This window comes from Paroedura picta, chromosome 4, assembly GCF_049243985.1.
Source record: "Paroedura picta isolate Pp20150507F chromosome 4, Ppicta_v3.0, whole genome shotgun sequence".
Classification (NCBI taxonomy): domain Eukaryota; kingdom Metazoa; phylum Chordata; class Lepidosauria; order Squamata; family Gekkonidae; genus Paroedura; species Paroedura picta.
The window spans coordinates 128,185,741-128,208,476 of NC_135372.1; the positions used below are offsets into that span (position 1 = coordinate 128,185,741).

The 22,736-nt window shown below is 41.4% G+C and overlaps 1 protein-coding gene across 9 annotated transcripts in view; it reads right to left on the reverse strand.

The window, feature by feature from the left end:
* The window catches only part of ADNP (activity dependent neuroprotector homeobox), a 43,466-nt gene that overhangs the window by 19,076 nt on the left and 1,654 nt on the right, over window positions 1-22,736 (reverse strand). For 5 of the 9 annotated variants that reach the window (XM_077335617.1, XM_077335621.1, XM_077335614.1 and 2 more), the window contains one exon: window positions 20,068-20,124. The exons of the other annotated variants lie outside the window; for them this stretch is intronic. The gene's annotated coding sequence lies outside the window, so the exon portion shown is untranslated. The remainder of the gene's footprint in view (window positions 1-20,067; window positions 20,125-22,736) is intronic. 9 annotated transcript variants of the gene reach the window in all.

Sequence of the window (22,736 nt, forward strand, 5' to 3'; positions counted from 1 at the left end):
AACTGTGAAGAGGTCCAAGAAGACCTCCTCGAACTAGATAAGTAGGTGACAATGTGGCAAATGAAGTTCAGTGTTGTTAAGTGTAAGGTGATGCACATTGGAACAAAAAACCCAACTTCAAGTATAGGCCAAAAGAGTGTGAACCTGCTGAGACTGAGATGGAAAAAGATCATGGGGACGTAGTGGACAGCTCAATGAAGATGTCAACCCAATGTGCTGCAAGGATGAAAAAAGGTGAAGTCTATATTAGGGATTACTAGGAAAGGGACTGAGAATAAAACAACCAAAATTGTAATGCCCCTTATAGAGCTATGATGCGGCCTCATTTGGAATACTATGTACAATTCTGGTCACCATATCTCCAAAATGACACTGCAGAGCTGGAAAACACAACTAAGATGATTATGGGGTTGGAGCACCTTCCATATGAGGAAAAGCAGAGGAGTCTGAAACTTTTCGGTTTAGAAGAGAGACAACAAAAGAGGGAAATAACAGTTTATAAAACTTTCAGGGGGTGGAGAAAGTTGACAAAGAGAATTTTTTCTCTCTCCCCCAAAATTCTAGAACTCAAGGTCATCCAATTAAACTGATGGCAGTAGATTCAGGATGGACAAAAGGAAAAACTACTTTACACTGAAGATTATCAAAATGTGGAATTCACTGCCTGAGGATATAGTGGTGGGAACAGGAATAAGCAGCTTTAAAAGAGAACTAGATAGATTCATAGAGAATAAATCTATCAATGCATACGGGCCATGGTAATATTCAAAGGCACTAAGCCAGGAAGCAACATCAGGCGAAGACCAATGCCTCTGTGCCCTCTGGTTATCCAGAGGAACTGGTTGTTCACTGTGTGAGACAGGTTTCTAGACTAGATGGGCTACTGGTCTGATCTGGCAGGGCTCTTCTTATGGTCCTAAGGGGACATAATAAATGTACATTTACAGAGATGTATAAAGGCCTGAGTGATGTTAAGAACTTACTCTCAACATCTCAAAGATTCCACATACAGATGCAGTCAGAGACAGCAAGCCAGACTGCATGGAACTTCAATGAGCAAGGCAACTCCTGGGTACCAAAGTAGATTGGTTACGTGCATCTGAAACTAGTCCAGATAAAACTCCATTCAACTAAGGACAGTTATATGCATTATGCAATTATATGCTAAGCTCGCCTATTTTTGGCATAATTTTCTTCAGTAACTCCCTTTCAGAAAAGGACATTAATTAATTAAAATTAAAATAAAATAATCTAAAGCAGCTACTGGCTATACCAGTCATGCACCTGTCTCAAGAGAAACCTTTAGACCTAGATACATAAACCACCAGAGATGTACCCCTTTGTAAAAGCTGAGGACAATCAATTCAAAAACCTTTCCTGTTAAAGGTAAGCTGCTACAGTTCTTTTATCTTATGAAAGCTGGTAGGAAGTATCAATATTGCCTACATGGTGAATTTAGAATGGTCTGCCATTAAAGCAAGACATTTATTATTCCGAGAGGATACTCAGCAAAAGGAGATTACCAGCAGCCAGGTCGAAAGGTCCAGAAACAAGACCTGTTTTACCCAGAATGAAACTGAACTGCAAACAGAGCTGACATTTTCATAGACTGAAAAGACAGAATGGCTTTCCAATTTCAGTGGTGATGTCTAGACAAACTACCCCCTGAAAAAAATATCATCCACGGACGCTCCCTACTTATTTCCCACCAACACCCAAAAAAAGTTTGGAGAAGAGGATGCACAGACCTACAACAGCAAGATCAAAATGCTAAACCAACCCTATTTTACTTCTCATAGTTCCTGATGATCAGTTCAGTATCTGATTTTATAAACATACACACAGAGGCTGAAGGGCTCACCCTCTCCCCCTTGCTCAACAGGCCACCCACTTAGCAGTTCCTGTTCTCCCCTTGCACACCAACCTGCATTAAAGCCACCTCCATGGCAGGTGGGGAGGGGGCTCCTACTCTGCCTCATCAACCAATTCTGGTGCATGTAGTACCAATCTCCTCCCAGAAGCAGATTGTTTTATTGTACATTTTATTGTGCATTTTTACTTGCTTATTGCTGTTTTATTGCGTATTTTTTATTCTCTACCTTTATAGTCCAACACATAGAATCATAGAATCATAGAGTTGGAAGGCCATCTAGTCCATACATCTAGTCCATACAGGCCATCTAGTCCAACCCCCTGCTCAATGCAGGATCAGCCCTAAGCATCTTAAAGCATCCAAGAAAAGTGTGTATCCAACCTTTGCTTGAAGACTGCCAGTGAGGGGGAGCTCACCACCTCCTTAGGCAGCCTATTCCACTGCTGAACTACTCTGACGGTGAAAATTTTTTTCCTGATATCTAGCCTATATCTTGAAGCTTAAACCCATTACTGCGTGTCCTCTCCTCTGCAGCCAACGGAAACAGCATCCTGCCCTCCTCCAAGTGACAACCTTTCAAATACTTAGAGAGGGCTATCATGTCCCCTCTCAACCTCCTTTTCTCCAGGCTGAACATTCCCAAATCCTTCAACCTATCTTCATAGGGCTTGGTCCCTTGGCCCCAGATCATCTTCGTCGCCCTCCTCTGTACCCTTTCAATTTTATCTATGTCCTTCTTGAAGTGAGGCCTCCAGAACTGCACACAGTACTCCAGGTGAGGTCTGACCAGTGCCGTATACAATGGGACTGACATCTTGTGATTTTGATGTGATGCCCCTGTTGATACAGCCCAAAATGGCATTTGCCTTTTTTACCGCTGCATCACACTGCCTGCTCATGTTTAGTTTACAATCCACAAGTACCCCAAGGTCTCATTCACACACAGTGTTACCTAGAAGCGTATCCCCCATCCAGTAGGCATGCTTTTCATTTTTCTGACCCAGATGCAGAACTTTACACTTATCTTTATTAAATTGCATCTTGTTCTCATTTGCCCATTTTTCCATTGTGTTCTGATCTCGATGAACTCTGTCTCTATCTTCTGGAGTATTTGCCAGTCCTCCCAATTTGGTGTCATCTGCAAACTTGATGAGTAGTCCCTCCACCCCCTCATCTAGATCATTAATAAGTATGTTAAAAAGTACCGGGCCGAGCACCGAGCCCTGAGGTACCCCGCTATTTACCTCCCTCCAGTCTGATGAAACACCATTGACAACAACTCTTTGAGTGCGGTTCTCTAACCAATTCCCTATCCACCTGACTATCTGAAAATCCAGATTGCAGTCCTTCAACTTATCCATCAGAACATCATGAGGAACACACTGGATTTGGTGCAGTTGCTGCTGAACATTAGCAAGCTGCTGGGACTGGATGAGTCCTGCAGATCATGTGGTGGTTGCAGCCAGCTTTGACCCCATCAGTCCTCCCTCAAAGGACAAAACAATACTGGAAAGGGCTCTGACCCCCTCCGCCTGCCTTTTACTGACAAAAACCAACAATTCAATTGGCAACACAGTTGTAGTCATCTACAACAGCCACAGAGGGCATTTCTTAAAGCTACAGGTGACTTTTCTTGGGTTTGTAGGAAGAATTGTCTTGTCTTTCTCTAGCTCCAGTCTCTGTATTCAAATCTATTTGGAAATGCTGAGAATCAAACATATTGCACAGAGCATCTCATTTTGCCCTCCCTAACAAGGCCCTCTTGCTCATCCATTCCCTCAAAGCCCCATGGCCTCTCCCCTTTGCCTGCATCTTTCTTACCTTGCCATCCATTAGCCAAGTTATCTTTATTCCCTACATGTTCAGTTTTCCCTCATTCCCTGCCCATGTCAGCATCTCACCTGCTGGGTCAGGTGAGATGTATGGTAAGGAATACTGAAGTACTTGTCTTATACACCAACCTGCCCACATCTGATCTGCCCTTCATTTATTGCTATATTATTTACTTCATTAATACCACACCCTTCTCCACAATGCAAACCAACATCAGCGTACATGTTCTCTTCTCCTCCAATTTTATCCTTGGAACATCCCTGGAAAGAAAGTTAGGCTGAGTGTATGTGACTGGCCCAAGGTTACCCAGTGAGCTTCCATAGCAAACAGAGAACTTGAACTTTGGTCTCTCAGATCCCAATATGAAACTAAGCAGTGGCTTTGTTTTGGTGCCTGTTGCTGAACAGTAGTGAGCAGGCAGTTCTGTATAAGTCATGCAAGTTGGGTAGAGAACAGTGGTCCTCCATGAAGGTCCAAAACAGCCCTGGAAAAATCCTTGCTCTGTTCCCCATATCTTTACTGAAAGAATGCAATATTTCAGTTGGCTATGATGTTATAGTTGCCTTTAACAACCACAAAGGACATGTGTTTCCTAAAGCAAAAGTTACTGCTTCTATTATTTTGGAGGGTTTTTTTCATTTCATATGTTTTCCTGCACACCTGGGGTTTTTCCTCAGGCTTGTAGAAAGATCTATCCTGCCCGGTCTTTGCTCCAGTCTCCAAATTCAAATATACACAAATCTGGCCACACTGAGAAATATACTGATATCTGTTCACTTTCATTAGCAGCTGCTGTATTTCATTTTACTTGGCAATTCTTTTTAAATTGCACAAATGCTAACTCTTTGGTAAGGCTTCCCTCTTTAGAACAAATTAGGTTCAAGTAAGTCTGAAGCAGGGCAGAGTACAAATATGAAGTGAATATATGAAGAAAGGGAATATTTAAAGAACAGGCAAGGGGAGAACATGAGCACAGAGATAAAATGGATTGAGGAGAGCAAGTGAGCAGAAAAAACAGGAGAAGGCAGAATGAAGAGAGAGGGTTTGGATTTGAGGTTGGTGTGACTGTGGGTGAGAGAAAGGACCTGGACCATAAATGTCAAGTAAAAATAAGTAAAGTGCTACCTGCCACAATGAGTTTCTGTACTAGCTATATCATACATCCTTCCCCTAGCCTGACTCTTTTCAGTTCCATGGTAAGGAGGCTGCCCTGCCTGAATACCTGTCCAAATTTCAGTCCATTGTTGACCTTCTTTGCTGCAGTAGTTAAAGCCCTACATATCAGAGTTCTAGCCACCAGCTTACCATCTGTAACTTCCATGGCTTTCTAAACCCACTGTTCAAAGATATATACATACATACACGCACACTGCTAATTCATACACTTCCCATGAATTTGTTTGACAGGTCAATGGAATGGTTGTCTTCAACCTATGGGGTCAGGCCCCTCAGGTGAGTTGTGCAGCTGCCCCTGCTGGCTTATGAGCCCTAAAGAACTGCCATTTTTACCATCTTTTGCAGGAACCTGCTGCCAGTAGGCATATAAGGAGAAAAAAAGGCACGCTCTCTTGCCAGCATGTGAATGGAGACGAGCCACAGGATGGCAAGACACAACACAGGCAAGTTTCAGAGAGTTCTAGCTGTATATTTCCATCTCAGTAGGTTCCATACTGCAGCCTGGGTTCAAAGGCCTGGAGAGGGTAAAGACCACAGCAAAGCCAGGTACCTAGCACAGAGCTGATAAACACATACCAAGCATGCTAAGAAATCAAAGTCACGTTCCAGCAGAGATTTTTTTTTGGGGGGGGGGATCAAGCACATTTTCACCTTCAGTTCTGATACCTCAAAATGCAACAGTGGCACAGATTTATTAGGAAATGCTAACAAGATTTTTTTAAAGTGATTACTTGAACACCCCATATATTCTGCACCAGGCCATTATAAAAGTCTGTATGCACCTATTTTGGCCACCTCATGAGAAGGAAGGACTCCCTGGAGAAGAGTCCTTATGCTGGGAGTGATTGAGGGCAAAAGAAGAAGGGGACGACAGAGAATGAGGTGGCTGGATGGAGTCACTGAAGCAGTCGGTGCAAACTTAAATGGACTCTGGGGAATGGCAGAGGACAGGAAGTCCTGGAGGATCATTGTCCATGGGGTCGCAGTGGGTCAGACACGACTTTGCAATTAACAACAACAATGCACCTCCTATTATCTTATTACAAACTTTCAGGCAGTTTTACCACCTGTGTATCAATGCCTATGCTGTAAAGTTTCCTCTCGCCAAAATGAGATGATTGCAACAAAAGAAACGAAACTGAAATAAACGAAAATCATCTAAAATTTCTACAGCTAGCAAGCTTCAGTTAACTGGAAAACGTCCTCCCTAACCATTAGCTCAGCTGCAACAGAATGTTTTATGAGCATTTCAACTACACAGAAGTTTGAAGAAACTCAGCACACAAGGACTAGGGACAAACAGAATTCAGGGTAGGATTGGTAGCCAGATATTTTATGGCGTGGCAATGAGAAAGCCCCTATCGTGCTAAACACTACATGAAATTTCACACAGCCGTCTTTTCATTCAATTCATGTAGAAAACTTTCTTCCATTGGCAACCAGACCCCATTAGTTCCCATATTCTATAAAAGAGGATAACCATACAGGTACATTAGTTCCAAAAGGTACAGATCAGGTGGCTGGCTTCTGACATTTTTTATAACCTGGCATTCAAACAAAAATTCACAAGCAAGGCACACTGAATCTGAAGCTTCCCCCTTAAGCACAGTGATTGGTGAGATGTACATAATGCAGGAGACAGTATTTTATATAGACAAGTGAGAAATGCAAACGATGTATGTGTAAACATGGAAGTGTACAAGAATATTGCGAATGGACAAAGAGAGAATTGCAAACAGACAAGTTTTTACTTGCTGTGTTTATTACTGTACAGAATTCTCCCACTTCCAGATGAAAAGCAAGTAACTTGCCCATAGCCGCAGGATGCTTACGTGTGCCTCTTAGTGGTTCTGGCCTGGTCATTAGCAAAGTGCATGCTCTGCAACAGAAGAATCCTAATGCTGATACATCAGCAAACAACTGAACAGCTCCTAGACATGGTACCGATATAATGCCAAAGCATGACCTGATTCTGTCGGAATCCCAACACAGTGGCCCTGGATGCTGTGGCCCCCACTGACACTTGTCCAGGGGCTTGTCAAATACATTTAAAGACCGGGTGGAGCTAGGTGAAGCTGCACAGATTCTAAAAGGCAAGAGCTCCTACCTGACACATAGAAGAGAAACTATTAGTTGTATGCAGCTTTGTTTCTTAACATTTTGGTGGTTGGCTCCATTTCACATGGCAGCCGGTTCAAGATGGTTCCCACTGACATGTGTCAGGAATGGATTCCAAAGGTGTCCATGGGCTCAAAAAGGCTGAGGACCCCTCTGGTACTGCATGAAAAAGCCCTTTGTCCAAGCACTGCTTCTTTCCTACTGTCACCCTGGAGTCAATAAACCACTTTACTTTAGCACCAACTATGGTTTACCATTAATTCTGAACTAGTTAACTATAGTATGCTCTGTCCTCCCCATACTAGGATTACAAATCAATTTTAAGCCACAATTTCTAACATGGGGGTGGGGAGCAAGTTATAGTCTGGAGGTTCGAATTTAATATTTTAATATCCATACGGTGTCAAAATAATTTGCAATAAGCTAAGCTGTTTAACAACTAGGAACCTTAAACAGGCACGAAAACCAGTGTCTGACCAGCACGGAGTTCAAACAAGGTCACTAATGGCTACTGGTTCACAGCCAAAGTAAACCGGGGGAGGGGGCCAGCAGGATTGGGCCCACTTTTAATCTCAAATGTAAATGCAGTATCTGAATCACTACATAATAACCTTTCGTATACGCTACACAGCATGCTGAGCAATGTTATTTGGGTCATATAAAAATCCTTTCTTTTCAAGTTTGTCAATCATACTGTACCTAAAGAAGAATTTTTAAAGTGGGAGGGGGGGAATGCTCCGTTTCACAGACTGCTGGAGTACGGTGATTAATGAAAGTAAAACCCACAATTCATTCAACTTTTCAGAGCACATAAGCTTGCATGCAAACAAACAGTCATGCAAATAGAAGGCACTTCCATTCATGCTAAGGCTGGTTTTGAAGATGCTTGCTGCCATCCTTATCTGCTCTTCCAGAAGAATTTCCTGATCCTCAAGCAGCTTTTTGAAGCAGGAGGCACTGCAGCGGAAACTGGGGGGGAGGGGAAGTGGGGTCGGGTAGGACAGCCCTTGTGCCCAAGAATGTCTACTGCAGGTCTCAGCCAAAGAAAATAAGGCTCATTTAAAGCATGCCTTGAGTTAACATAAGGGCAATATTTGGATTTTTAAAAACCACTAAGACTTCAACTGACAACACTTCAGACATGACATATGACAGCGTACGCCCACATTACTGAATCTTACATACCACTGCTAAGGACCTTACTATTCCTTCAGTTATACCATGGTGTTTTCCTTCAATTCAACCTGGCCAGATTCAGTACCTTTTACATAAACATGGCAACAGATGCAAATGGTTATCACTGTGCTAAAACGTGTAGCTAGATTCTATAGACCAGAGGTTCCCAACCCCTGGGCCGGGGACTGGTACCGGTCCGTGGATCAGTTGGTACTAGGCTGCGGCTCCTCCTAATCTTCCTCCCTGGCTGCTGCCTTGGGGGCTGCCCTGCCACTCTGGCGCCGGCTCACCTTTGATACTCTCCAGCGGCCGCCATGGCTGGGGTTCCCCCTCGGTGTGGCACTGCACAGCTGCTGCTGGCCGCCAGCTGGAAAGCAAGTGGAGCAGGGGCTCAGGCAGCGGCGACTTGCCTTGGCAAAAGACCCCCAGGCCTCAGTAAAATTGTCAAGCGTTGACCAGTCCCCGGTGATAAAAAGGTTGGGGACCACTGCTATAGACTGTGAGTGCATTTGTGCTAGTGGAAGCGGCTCTTTCCATCTTATGCTTCCCCCGGCACTCCTGAAATGCCAGGCAAGAGGAACACTGGACAAATGCCAGAAGTTGTGGTGGGGGCATGTGTGGAGGATTGAGGGGGATCCCAGGAAAACTGATTACATCTAACTTCCTTTTGCCAAAAGGGAAAAAATCCCAACATGATAAAGTTTCCTATTGACACAACCAGCTGTGCCTCAATGTATTTTGTCCAAGATGCTCCCCTGACCCTCAGCATTAGCTTTTTAAGGATCTTAGCGGGCTGTTGGTAAGGAGAAAGGCAGGGAAGATCCAGTGCCACAAGCCTCTTCCATTTGTAGTTCAAAGGATACGAATTATGGAAGCTATTCTACTTACCTGAACTGGTAAGTAAGGAGCAAAAGCAAATGAATTACCAGCTCAGTTGCAAGGATTCTCAACTAGGAAAAAAGCAAAATGCCATCTAACTGCAACTTCCAACCAGAAGACAAGAGCTTGTACTCAGCAGCTCAACTGACACAAACCAGACCACAGATTGCCACTGGCAGACAGTACAGCAAAAAGGTTCCTAAGAAAGCAAATGATTTCTAACCTGCTTTCAGCAAGAATATTAAAAAAATATTTACTATAAAAACACATTAACCCTTCCCAAGACAAAATACTATGTTGGCAGCATTCTCTTAACTACAGAGAAAATAGTACAAGCCAAATTCAACTATCTTGTAAAAGATAAAGGTAAAGGTATCCCCTGTGCAAGCACCGAGTCATGTCTGACCCTTGGGGTAACGCCCTCTAGCGTTTTCATGGCAGACTCAATACGGGGTGGTTTGCCAGTGCCTTCCCCAGTCATTACCGTTTACCCCCCAGCAAGCTGGGTACTCATTTTACCGACCTCAGAAGGATGGAAGGCTGAGTCAACCTTGAGCCGGCTGCTGGGATTGAACTCCCAGCCTCATGGGCAAAGCTTTCAGACGGCTGCCTTACCATTCTGCGCCACAAGAGGCTCTAACTATCTCGTACTAGAAGATTAATAGCCTCCTTAAAAAGGGAAGCCAGAAAAGCCTCTCTAAGACCCATTATGCACGGTGGTTTTAGCGCACATTCGGGGTGGAATGGCGGCGACTAAAATCACGGATAACACACGGAGCCGGCTGCAACCGGCTGCAGCTTCGGTGCATGCCGCCGAAAAAGCCGCGTCAGTGAAACGCGGAAGAAGGCGCAGCTTCCGGGTGAGCGGGGCGCAACCAGAAGCGGCGCCCGGATCGGCGCGTGCATAATCGGTTACTCTGGGTTTTGCCGCCGTCGCGCCCCGCCCCGTGCATAACCGGTATGCGTCGCGTCTTCCCCCTCAGCGTTTTCCACGTGACCCGAAATCGCCGTTTCGGCGGCCGTGCATAATGGGCCTGTATGGCCCATGATCTCACATCTGGATATGCCAAGCAGTAACAAAATTCCATAAAAATATGGCAGCAATATAGAGCATTTTAAGGCAGCATCACAGCAGAGATTCTTACTATTCCTCTATGATTAAAGAAGTTTACACATGACACAAGCAACAGAGCACTCTCAAAGTTCAGGGAAAGGCACACACACAAAACCAAAAACAACCCAGTAACATATGCATTCAATGTCAGATGTCCTATGATTTTACCGCAAAACTATTGTGCAGATTGCTCCAAAGGTTAGAATAGTGTATGCTAGGTCTTTCTCAGTAGCAAATTACTACCATCTGGACTGGGGAAACTTGTAAAGCAACCAATAAGGTCAACAGATCAGTAAAAATCTATTAACTCAACAAGTGGTGGCATGAACAAATACTCTTGCCCGTCTACTTTCCCTAGAATTCTCTTTGAATTTCCAAGAATCATGAGAGCAGTAAAAGTACTAAGCGACCATTAGTCTTACCAGTGAAGGGTCCTTCTCCCCAGAAATATAGGAAGATATCTTGGGGTGGGAATCACCCAAAGATGTCTTCCGTCTCTGGGGGAGAATTCCAGCATTCCATGCATAAATGCATATCTCTGAATAAGATCCCATGTTCAATAAATACAGGCAGTGGAGGGTTTGCTGGGGGAAAAGGTTTTGTGGTTTGATTGAAATGCACATGAGAAGCCCAGGAAACATACTGGACAGGACACCTTTGGGTCCTACAAAAAAAGTGAGATATTAAAAAAAAGAATGAACACACAAAATAAGTTCTAAATAGTATGCAACTTGAATCTAATGCTATTAGTTGAAATATATTTTCTCGCAGGAAAAACCGTCTACAGTTCCTGCCAACAGACAACTAATGAAGGCCGTGGGTGTCAGAACATGAAACACTGAATTGTAGGCACTGCTGGCTGGTTAAGAACAGTTTATCACAGCAAGTGCTTTCCTTACGCTATTTCCTGTATTTATCTGAAAACAAATGTTGTAATAACCTCCTATGGCAAACCAACATAAAAACAGTCGAGTTATTCTGTTTTTAAAAAAACCAAAGGAATCAGGAGTGAAATTTTCTAAGAACCAGGTCATCTAGTGTCTTGAGTCAGTTCATCTCAAGAAGATAATCGACAAGTCACAGTTAAATCAATCTTCAGACAGAGACTGATACTATCAAAAATTGAGTCAGGGAAGACGTCAATAGTGTAAAAAAAAGTTACCAGCAGTACTTCAAAGCTAGTGTCTTCTGATTATAAATAGTGAAATCGCAGCCTTTGGAAGTAATGCTATCATAGATTGGTTTTCTAAAAGCAAAGATTTGAGATTAAAAATGCATTTTTGGAAGATCATTATCACAGTCAGCTGCCAATGATACAGATTTGCAGGGTTACAATGTCAATACAAAGGATTCAAATTTATTAAAAATCTGAATATGCATGTATGAGTATTTTATTGTTGTCTTATTGATGCTCCATTATATATTCTACCTTTCTCACTGGGACTCAAGGCAATTTACACAGAGAGTGTCAAGGGGACATTTGATAAACTGTGGAACAGGATTTCTGTTGCAGAACCAGCCAGAATTCTTAAAAACAGAACTGAAGTGAAATAAGGCAAGATGGAGCAGTAGGACACACAATAATCTATGCTGAGTAATATTGAGCACAGTGCCTAATAATTTGTTCAAGTAACTTTCTGAATCATTTTGTACAGTGCTACCCTCAGGAAGACCATTCCATGAGGTGGGGGTGATAATGCAGAAGGCATTGCACAGCCAGTTGTTTTGTCCGTTTTCAGGTTAGTACCTGCTGAAGGTCCTACTCAGGTGACCTAGTTATGCACATTAGCATGAATCTATGGAAGAAGATCAGAACTCAGTACTAAGAGGCCTAGAAGGTACCATTCCTGGTGGAAATACAGTGCCATGCACACACACACCCTAATGTACTAATGGTTCTTCTCCAAAAGTTCTCTCTTCTACTTGCAAAGATTCAAAAGTACTTCACTCAAAACCTTTGTTATTAGGAAATCAATTACTATATTTATTAATTTAAACTGAATACCTTGTGAACTATAAAACAGTGCTTTCCCAAAGCAAAATAAAGCACAGAATCCACGCTCTATCATGAGAACAAGGGCACTAATTTGGCTATTGCTTAAGAGTATATATTTTCTACTATATTTTCTTCTAGCTTATTTCAAAACCAATTATTCTGGGGGGGGGGGAAATCTTCATAGCAAGGAAGTGAATGCCTCTGTGAATAGCAAAGCAAAAACGAATACTTTCATTAGAAAGACAGCAGAGGTATGTATGTAATAGGAAGCTTCTTAAGAAATATTTCAGTGAAGTTTCCCAAAAGGCAGCATTTTATCTCTGTTTAAACACAACTTGCTTTAAAACACTAAAGCATCTATGGTAGTGTCCAAAATCACGAGTTGGCTGATATCAGAAAAACTCGTTTCACGTTTGCGTCTCTTTTTTCTACAGAAGTCTTTCACACAGCATGTTCAAGAGATTTTTTTACTGGAAAGCTGAGAGACTATGTAAAACTATAAATATATTGGAGGGTAACTCAGGGAAGAGAGGAGATGCAATAACCATTAGACAGCTTATCCTAGCTTCAGATCTGATACATTAAGAGAAACCATGTGCATAACTAAACAATATTCTTTGAAGTTTCTTTTTAAATTCCTCATCCATATGAAAGTATAGCAAATTACAAATATTACAGCTTCATATAGCCTGTGGTTAACAACCTGGGTCATAGGTTATAGAAATAGATTCTTATGGTTGATATAGCAGAATGCTAATAATTCTCTTCATTTATCACTAGTTATATTTAGGGATGTGTGTTTGACTAATCCAAAATGGATTAATTTTTATCCATATTTTTCAGGTATTAATTAAGACAGAGGGGGGGGGATTCTATTTTTCCACCTACCAAAATAGCCAAGTGTGAAAAATATGAATATCCACCGGATATCCAGAGTTAAGATCCATTTAAATGCCTCAGCCCGAGAAGGTATTTAAAGGGACTGTGACTCCTTTAAATGCCTCAGATACATGGAGCCAAAAATATTTGGCCAGTCAGTCAGTATGTTTATTCGGTCAACTGACCCATATAAAAAATATTTGGCATTTCTGAATATTTACCAAATCTAGGTATCATACCAGTATTGGGATTTGGGAATATCAGAAAATATCGATATTCTCGCAGAAAGGGATAGGGTGGGCAGCTGGAGAAGAAACATACCATAGCATCCAATTCAAAGTTTAGCAAAATATTTTAGTTGATGATGAGAAATAACCAAGGAGTTAATCTATCAGATTTTTTAAAAGTCATTACTAGCTCTGGGTTTTAGGCAAAGCATGAAATAACATTTCCAGCAGGGTGATTCCTCTCTCCTGTGTTTACTTTGTTCAAAGTGTATCAAAACAATTATTTACTGGCTGTATGTTGGTATCTCTTTGGTTCAGACACTGTTAGGAACTGAATACCTAGAAGTATACATTTTTCACTGTTTCTCATAGGACTTGCTTAATCCCATGACTGTTTAAATTATTAGTTTATTGGCATCCAATAATTCTTGCAGGAGAAAACAACAAGAAGAGTGCATTAATAACAGATAGCCATGGAACAGTCTACCTTACACTAACAAGTCTCACATGGCAACTCTTTATGAGATGGTGTTAACAGCTGTAATCAATGAAAGACCAGCTAGTTTACAGCACTTCAAAAAAAGTCAGTAAATTCTGCATATAACCTGAGGTCATTAAAAACAAAGCTTTCCATTTGGAGAAAAAACAGCAGCTTGCATTAAAAACAGCCATATTAAATGTGGTTACATTCAAAAGGACAGGGCTTCTGCCTCTTAAAAAAATAACCAAGCCAAAAAAAGACCTATTAAGGGCACTTTGTCCTATATCTGCAAAACAGGGATGGGAACGACACCTCTCAGATATGTGTGTCTTCCTCGAAGCTTTCAAAAGGATGGCTGTTCTGTCCCTGCTTGGAACAGACACTCTAAAGGAAGTCCTCATGTTGAGATGGCAACCAAAGGAATTGCCCTTTCCTTGAAGTTCAGTTGGAAAATAAATGAAGCTATCTTCAATTAAATGGGTTCACACAGCACTCTGATCTGATAGTAGTTCTGCTGACACCAGCACATCTACAATCGCAGCAAGCCACAAAGTTAAAAAACAGGATCTGCACATCTTATAAAAACACTGTCTACCAAACATTTTGGCAATGAACTGTGCTGACTTGGGTTATGCTTCGCTGTTTGCTCTTAAAAGCAACGTAGGGTTATGCGCGGCGGTGTCTAAATCGGCCGTTCCGGACCGAGGCAGCCAGCACTGTAGGGGGAGGGGAGGCACGGGTGCTGGTGCGTACCTTGCCGCACACAACCCTATTTCTGACTGTTCCCTCACAAAAGAATGTAGTGTTAACCTAACTACACAATCTCCTGCTGTAGCTCACATTAATTGCTCATCACAGTCCATCCTTTGCGCCCGCCCCCCTTGATTCTGTACCTGAACTTGCTCCTGCCAGTGAAATGAACTACTTAATGCAATACAGACTTTGTATATGCTCACTCTCTGAAAAAGGCAAGTTCTTAAACAGCTTATTGGTATACTAATTTGGAGGTTATTTCCTCCAAATTAGTCTCCTCTCAAATACTTTGTTTTGTTTATTTCTCATATATTTCTATATTGTATTCCCTTGCAGCACAGAGTGGTTTACATAGAACAAGGGTAGTCACACTGCGGCCTTCCAGATGTCCATGGACTACAATTCCCATGAGCCCCTGCCAGCAAATGCTGACATAGAACAAAGGAATAGTACAGCAGAATTCACAACACTGGGTAAAATCAATAATAACCGTGGTTTCAATAATCCACGGTGCTTTATTTCTAAGTGAAAATTAAACACATGTCTCTGGGACTTAAAAATAAAACTACCCCCCTCTTTTGCACAGCTGAACAACTCCGCATAAATATACAATAACCCTAAGAGAAATTTAAGCAGCAGTAAGTTGCAAAGAGGCAGGCTGTTGATAAAGGAAAACACTAGATGGCCTTTTGGGCTCACATATGTCCAAGCTGTGGCCATGGACCATAGGACAATCTATCAACCCACACATAAAGAGCATCAAGCTATAGAACAGGGGTAGTCAAACTGCGGCCCTCCAGATGTCCATGGACTACAGTTCCCAGGAGCCCCTGCCAGACTACCCCTGCTATAGAACATCAGCTGTGCTTTCAACCAGGCTGACCACGCCACCAGAAATAAATAATGCTGGATAACACCAAATACTTGGTGGGGTTAGATTCTGACAGTTCCATAGTCACTGGGCTTAGAGGCCCTCAGAAAATGGCAGAAAATAGCCTAACCAAAAATAGCCTAATCTAGACAGATGCTCACTATTAGCAGGCACCATAAATAAATACCCCAACCTTGTATGCTAGGACTGCAGAAGAAGCTAGTTTAAAAGGAATTAAGTCTTAAACCACTCTGCAAAAGTAAGTGTAATACGAAATATCATTCACCTATTCCATAGAAGGCTTTCCCAATCCTCACCTACTGTATCAAAGAGAGTGCAGGCCCTCTTATGCTTTCATTTCAAAAATATTACGATAAAGTGCAAAAACCAAAACCATGAAGTCCGTTAAAAGTCTGGGGCTGGTCTTTTCCTTTTGTTGTGCTTGTTACTTGCTACAAGTCTTTTAGGAAAAGAGGGCTGTTGGGGGAGTCCTTAAACCTACTCATGTTAACATAAGGTATCTTTTTCATATTAATTTGGAAATAAACTTACAGCAAACCTTGCTGTGTACAAGAAACGGCATGACACTTTGTAAATGACAACATATGCTGGCGGATCCTTTTAAAGCTGTAATTGCATCAGCAATTCATTCCAGTGGGATTTCATTTTGAGGTTGTCCAGATACATGCCCCATCCCACTCCACTTTGAAATCACTTTCAATCTAATCAATTTCACCCAGTAACAACTGCAGCCCCCCAACCACAAAAAAGCATTCAACAACTGGTAAAACAAATGGCAGATGTGCTTCTCAGTCACATCATGCCAGCAAATAAAAATTCCAGCTCACCTCCCCTGTCCAGAGCCTAATTTTTCAAAAATACCAAGTACCTATAAATTCAAAGTGATGAGTTAGAACTGCATTTTTTTTGTGCAAACCTCTCAGAATTATGTAAAAATGAAGTTATATTACATTCAGCTCTGAAACTGCTTACACCACTTTGCTATCACTCTTGGAAGGACCAAAGAACAAGCCTGGCTTCTATTTAAAGAGATCAACCATTAGTTAGCAAGTTGTCGGAGAAACTAATTGAATAGTAGCACTACTCCTACACAAGTTTTCAGTGACATGAAGAGTCCTCAATGGGCTGAAATACTGCTAAAGCTCTTTGAGGTATTGATTTTTAAAAGAAAAATTCCATCTATTGCCAAAAGGCTGCAACTTTCAAACTGTGGATTAATGCTGTGCATCTAGCCTGGCTAGTGCACTTCTTAAAATTACTATTTATTTCATGTCCCAACATTACTAGGTTCTGATAAAAAGCCTGGGAAAGGTGTGACACAAAATTTTATTTTTCAAGTTCATTTCAAGGTATCATTCACAGGTTGCCACTCCTCATAACATCTACAATTTGGAGCTTCTTTCAGTACTGAATCTCATGAAGCCATCCTAACATACATACAGCAGAAGGGCAGAATCTAAGTTCCTTCATACCATGGCCTGGCAGGGCTACAATTTTCTGGCACATAAACATCCTGACAATGGGGTATCTACAACAATAAGGATAATTTTATTTTTCTTCTGCATATTAAATAGAGCTCCATTGCAAATACACTCAGTGGTGCATTGCTTGATTGCCATGTTAAATAGGAAGAACATCCATGAAGCCAGTTAGAAAGTCATGAGCTACGACTACCTTCCTTTTTTGGTCTGAACACTGTTCGGCTGCCTAGCAAACACAGCCCTCTCAACTCACATTCCTCCCTCTTGGTGAGTTCTGGAATTTTCCACTGGCAGCAAAGACGCCATCTAGTGTGCATGCACCTCGCTACATGAGTGAAAAGAAGGAATTGCAGTGACTATTTCCTCATGAAGCAGAATAAGCAGCACACATTGCATTCCTTTATGTGCAGCCATACCCCTTAGTAAGAATGTTGGCTGGTAGGGAAATCACAGCCTTGTATTTCCTTAAATAATGAAGTCTCATGGTTATTCAGACACACACATGGAGGAAAACTGAAACCAGCAAGCCTCCTCACAATGTTGACAACTTTGGCATGACCATGCAACTATTTTCCATCCAAGTGAACAGTCCTAGCCTTCCTCAAATGTACATGAAGCTGGGCAAATGCAATGAGTGAACCAAAGAAAAATGCCACCATAAGGACTGAAATATGTCTACCCATAACTGTGCAGATAACAATTCTTAGAACACAAGTGCATTTCAGAGATGGTCGAGACTGTTTATGGAGATTTTTAAAAACAAGTAATGTGTGAAGCAGATTTACCATCTTTGAAATAACAAAGAAGGTCAAAGCAGTCTACAAAACAGAACTTTTGCTGTTTGTCCGCTGGAAAGCTGAAACAAGGGATTCCACATTCAGAAGGCAGATTTTTGAATATGCTGATCTTCACATATATATTGGCACGATTCAGCTTTTGAGATTATACATGCCTGGAACTGCAGTTTCGTGAGCATAACCAAGGCTTATCTCATTTACTGCAAATTCAGCCATGACTTTACTAGGTAGTCTTAGTCAAACTATTTTCAGCTTCAATTCTTCATCCCCTCCATCTATCTATATGGACATATTACCTTAAAACTGGCCTGTTTCAACAGGCTGCTGGAACTGGCATGATTTACATGAACTGCTCTGAGCACTCATGAGACACGCTATATAAATACTAATGACAAATCCAGACGTTAAGCACCTTTAAGTCTCACTGGTTACAACATGAGAGATTTAGATACATGCTTAACTCTTCTGTTCAAATCAACTGGACTTAGGAATACTTACATCTGTTTGGATCATGCCCCAAGCATTTTTCTGTTACACCCCCATGCTTTGATAACTGGTTCTCTTAGTGCTTTACTTAGAACTAGTAATAAAATCACATTTAAATAATATGCTAAAAATAGTTTGGTCTGTCTAGCAAAGAAATTCAGCAAGCAATTTATAATGGTTTTGTATCCTAAGAACCTTAAAGCTTATACAATTTTTCATTAAATAACAGGTAGATGGGGGTATTTAGGGTGTTACAACTTTTGTTCTATGGTGAAATAAATCCTACATTCATCTATGCCTATCAAATGTTGATACAATATACCTCAAACTCCAACATCTAGGGAAGCTTACAGCTGTTGATAGATCTACCTTTGGGCTTTTCTTTTTGTGAAATTTGTTTTAAGTCACTTAACTGAATGTTGAAATTAACAATTATGAACAGCTCTTCTGCATATCTCAACCATATTTCATTCATTTCTAGCCATCTATGGCAACACCAAAATACAGGAACTACAGAAGAGAAAAACCCAACTGATTTCTAACTTACCCATTAAAAAAGTCTGTGAAGTAATGCCAGGCAAAAGAAGATACTAGGCTCATGATTACAAAGCCTGTGCTAGTTTCTATACCAGTGGTAGAGAAATGCTGGCAGGGCTCATGGGAATTGTAGTCCATGGACAACTGGAGGGCCACAGTTCGCCTACCTGTTCTATACCATAGCCTTTGAGTGCCAAGATATACACAGCATCCAGAAGGCACCCAAGGAAATTAATGCAGAACGTTTAAGAGGAAGAGTGTTTACCCAGCACAGTAGTGATCCATACCAGAGGAACAGCTGTGATAATCTGCTGCAGACAAACTGACAAAGAATTTTGTGGCACCCTGAAGACTAACACATTTATTGCAGCATGAGTTTCTGTGAGCAAGTCTGCTCTGTCATGATCATCTGTGCTCGCAAAAGCTTATGCACAACAAATTTTCCTATCTTTAAGATGCTGTAAATCTCTGTCATTTTAGCAATGATTCATACTACTTTGCAAGATAAGATGGGAAAAGAGAAGCCTTGAAAAAAGTCAGATAACTCATCAGCAGCAATGTTCAAACCTTGAAAGTTGTGGCAGAGGGACCCGTGTATGAATGCAAGGATGAGGAATGTGGCAGTTGCCATCCCAATCTCCAAATGCTTAAAAAAGATATGAAGAGAATCCTACATACATACGACCAGAGGCATTGTACAGACTCTGTACATATAATCAGGGATCCCATGTGTGTATACACCAGGAACAACCAGTGCCCTGCCCATCTGAAATCCTAGACTAGTGTGAGTCTGCCAAGACTAACAGGCATTTTTTGTGTGTATCCTCCTCTATACCTTTTACTCAGCCACATAATGAATTTGCACACTGCTAATAAAGTGAGGAAGAACTGGGTACTCTGCTTTTGAGATCCTTGCAGGAGGACAGAATGAAAGATATATTAGGTAGGCATTCAGACAGACTTTCAGGACCTCAAACAGTGGCCCACTTATGAAGGTGACAGTACAAAGTCTCAGCCTTATTTTTCTTAATACTTTTATTAATAATTTTGAAACTAATATGACTCTTGGCTGCTTGACCTGATTCATATATCCAGATTTGGAGCCCCAAAGTTAGTCATGTGAACACTCGTATCTCCTATCTATCTGAGCATACAAAATTACACATTGAAAGTGTATCAGTGGAGGCAATTGTGAACTTCAATCCAGTTACTTAAATGTAATTTACAGTTTGAAATCAACATCAAAAGGAATTCTCTTAACTTGGGAGTTTCAATATGTTTATGAACTGCAAAGAAGCTTATATTTTTCACAGGGAATGCAGATTTAGGTAAGCACGCTCTGAACGGGCTGCCTTACTCTGGTCCTTACCATCATATGGCGCATCAAGTTCTTTTCAGTGTCCAGAAATGCCACCAGGGGAATAATCTAGGTGAAAAAAATTACACCATTGATGCTGTGTGCCCCAAACTCACATCATCAGATACTGTCATTTTAGCACACTACAATAAAGATGCTTGCATGCAATACTTAACTAAGCCTTAGTCAACAACACAGCATGGGAAAGATGTGTAGGTCCTTCAGGTTCCTGTCTTGGCATGCCACAAATCCTTGTTATGCCACCTTTTAAGAAGTTTGTCTTCCATGATTTCGACAAGAGCTGACCCAGTTATTTGCTACTATTTCTATCTGGGCACACCAAAAGTGTTTTTATAACCTGCCTTCCTCACCTTTAATGTTAACATTCTTTGCTGAGTAACAGTTGCCCAATCAGTGATCAATATGGACATATAAAGCTGCCTTATAAAGTAAGGTCCTTCCAGCTGAGCAATGGCCACTCACGCTTGGCAGAAGCTCTCAAAGGTCTCAGACAAGTCTTGCCCGTTTCTGCTTTCTTTGGCTCCTTTACAGGGGATGCCAAGGGCTGAATCTAGGATCTTAAAAAAGAATGCTCTCAGTTACTTAACTAGATCTCCTTCCTATGGGAGGACGAGGCTAATTCACTATGGTAGGCATCCAGACCTGTCTCACTAAGTAGAGAGCAAGTTTTTTTCATGCCCCAAATGTTTTATTCCAACATTTTACTCTGCACTACTGCTGTGTGTGTTACTTTGTGCATTAATTATATGGAACATTATTATCTCCATCAAACTTGTGTGCAATTCTGACTGAATTCAAGTGGCTGTCTGCTACCAGTCTGCTTATCTAAGGCAGTATAGTTCACTGACATAGGCACATTCCACTGATCCAAGAGGCTTTCCCATCAGTGAGATGCACCTTGCACTGACTGCACAAAATGCCTTCAGCTGAGATGCTTGACCCACTGTGCTTCTCCCAACCAGGGGCATGCCATTCAACATTCCCTAGCATTACACAGGTACTACATTGCAAGCAAAGAAGATCCCTAACCCCTCCCCCACATTACAATCAGTGCTGAGAAGGGCAGCCCCACTTTTCTCATGCCATCCCATGTGTGGGGAATACTCGCTTACCTTTTGCAGAACTGATTCTTGGAAATACATTCTGCACCCCACCCTTTCCCTTGATTGCGGAAACTTATGCCCAAAATGAGACTTCTGGAAGACAGCTCATCTTTTGTTTTGTCTCTCTTAGATTTTGGAAAGCTCTAAATGTCTGCTTTCAACTCAGGAAGATGTGCAGTTGCAAATACTGACAATTCCTTCTTCCCTACTGTATATACTTCTTATACATATGGCACACATATGGATATGTACATACACTCATCCCTTAAAGAGATCCCACAAGCTGCTGGCACCATTTCTCCTCTATATTCACTCACACAGGTAACTCAGCCCACAATTTTGTGCAGATACTAACTTATCAGTTATTTATACCTCAAGCACATGCTTCCCACTTTTTGCTTTTAACCTGCAGACTCTGGCTAAAAAGTAGCCACAACTAAACAGTCTTCTACATTCACAGGAAGGCTCAAGGTACTGCATGCTCAAACTCAAGTTAAATGGTTTTCACATTTGTTTTGTTAGAAGTCATAGTATCACCATGCAATTAAAGAATCAGGCTATGTACTGATAATCACTGTTGGCAGTGATCTGAAATACACATTTGAGTATTGGCAAACAGGACTAAATCTTATCAGCTGAAAATGGCTTTCATAATCTACTGGCATGAGAATGAATTCTGGTCAATTTCTGAGGCACTGAAACAGAACACTGCACTTCCAACAAGTAAATGTGTAGAATACTGTAGTTACTACACATAGGATGACTGAAACCTATTAAAAAGCCAAACAGAGCAAAAATGTGAACACTTCTCTGCAAAAAGTAGCCAATTCATTAATACTCAATAGATTCCCAGACAATCTTACAAGCTTGACACATTTAAAGTTTAAGTATGATATGAAGTACAAAGTATTTTCCTCTGTTGTTGTTTATAGCGCCATGTAGTAAAAACTTATGCCTTTGACTAAACCCATTATAAACAGACAACCTCAACCATCCATCCTGGGAATCTGCTTCTTTAATTCCTCTGTGGCAAGAAAGGTATGGATAGAAAGTGGAAGCAATTGGATAGCAACCAATCAAAACATTCCAGAACAGTAATCCCCCCCCTTGCTCTTATGTAGTGGGATGAAGCAAGTCTCTGCCTCCTTCATTTTTTCATTTCATCAACTATGACTTGAAGTCTTTGATGTCACTCTTGTCCAGGTAAGGTAAACTGAGACTTGAGACACTGAATTTGTCACTATTATGACAACACAGAATTGTCAATAAGAAGTTAGAAACTTCCATAAAAGAGGTCACATCATAATGCAACGGGCATACTTCTTTTTCTGACATATTTCCTGTACTAAAAATCAAAGCTAAGCACTGCTCTGGGAGAAATTTCTAACAATCTCTGCTACCATGCTTTCAACAGGAGGGAAACAGCCATGCAAGAGAGCCAGATTCATTTATGACTTGGGATGCCACATGGCGATGCACAGTTCCTTGACTCATCATGAAGTTTTGTAAACTTCAAGGCTAGAGAAGGGAGAAGAATCCTCCCTCCACAAAGCTACT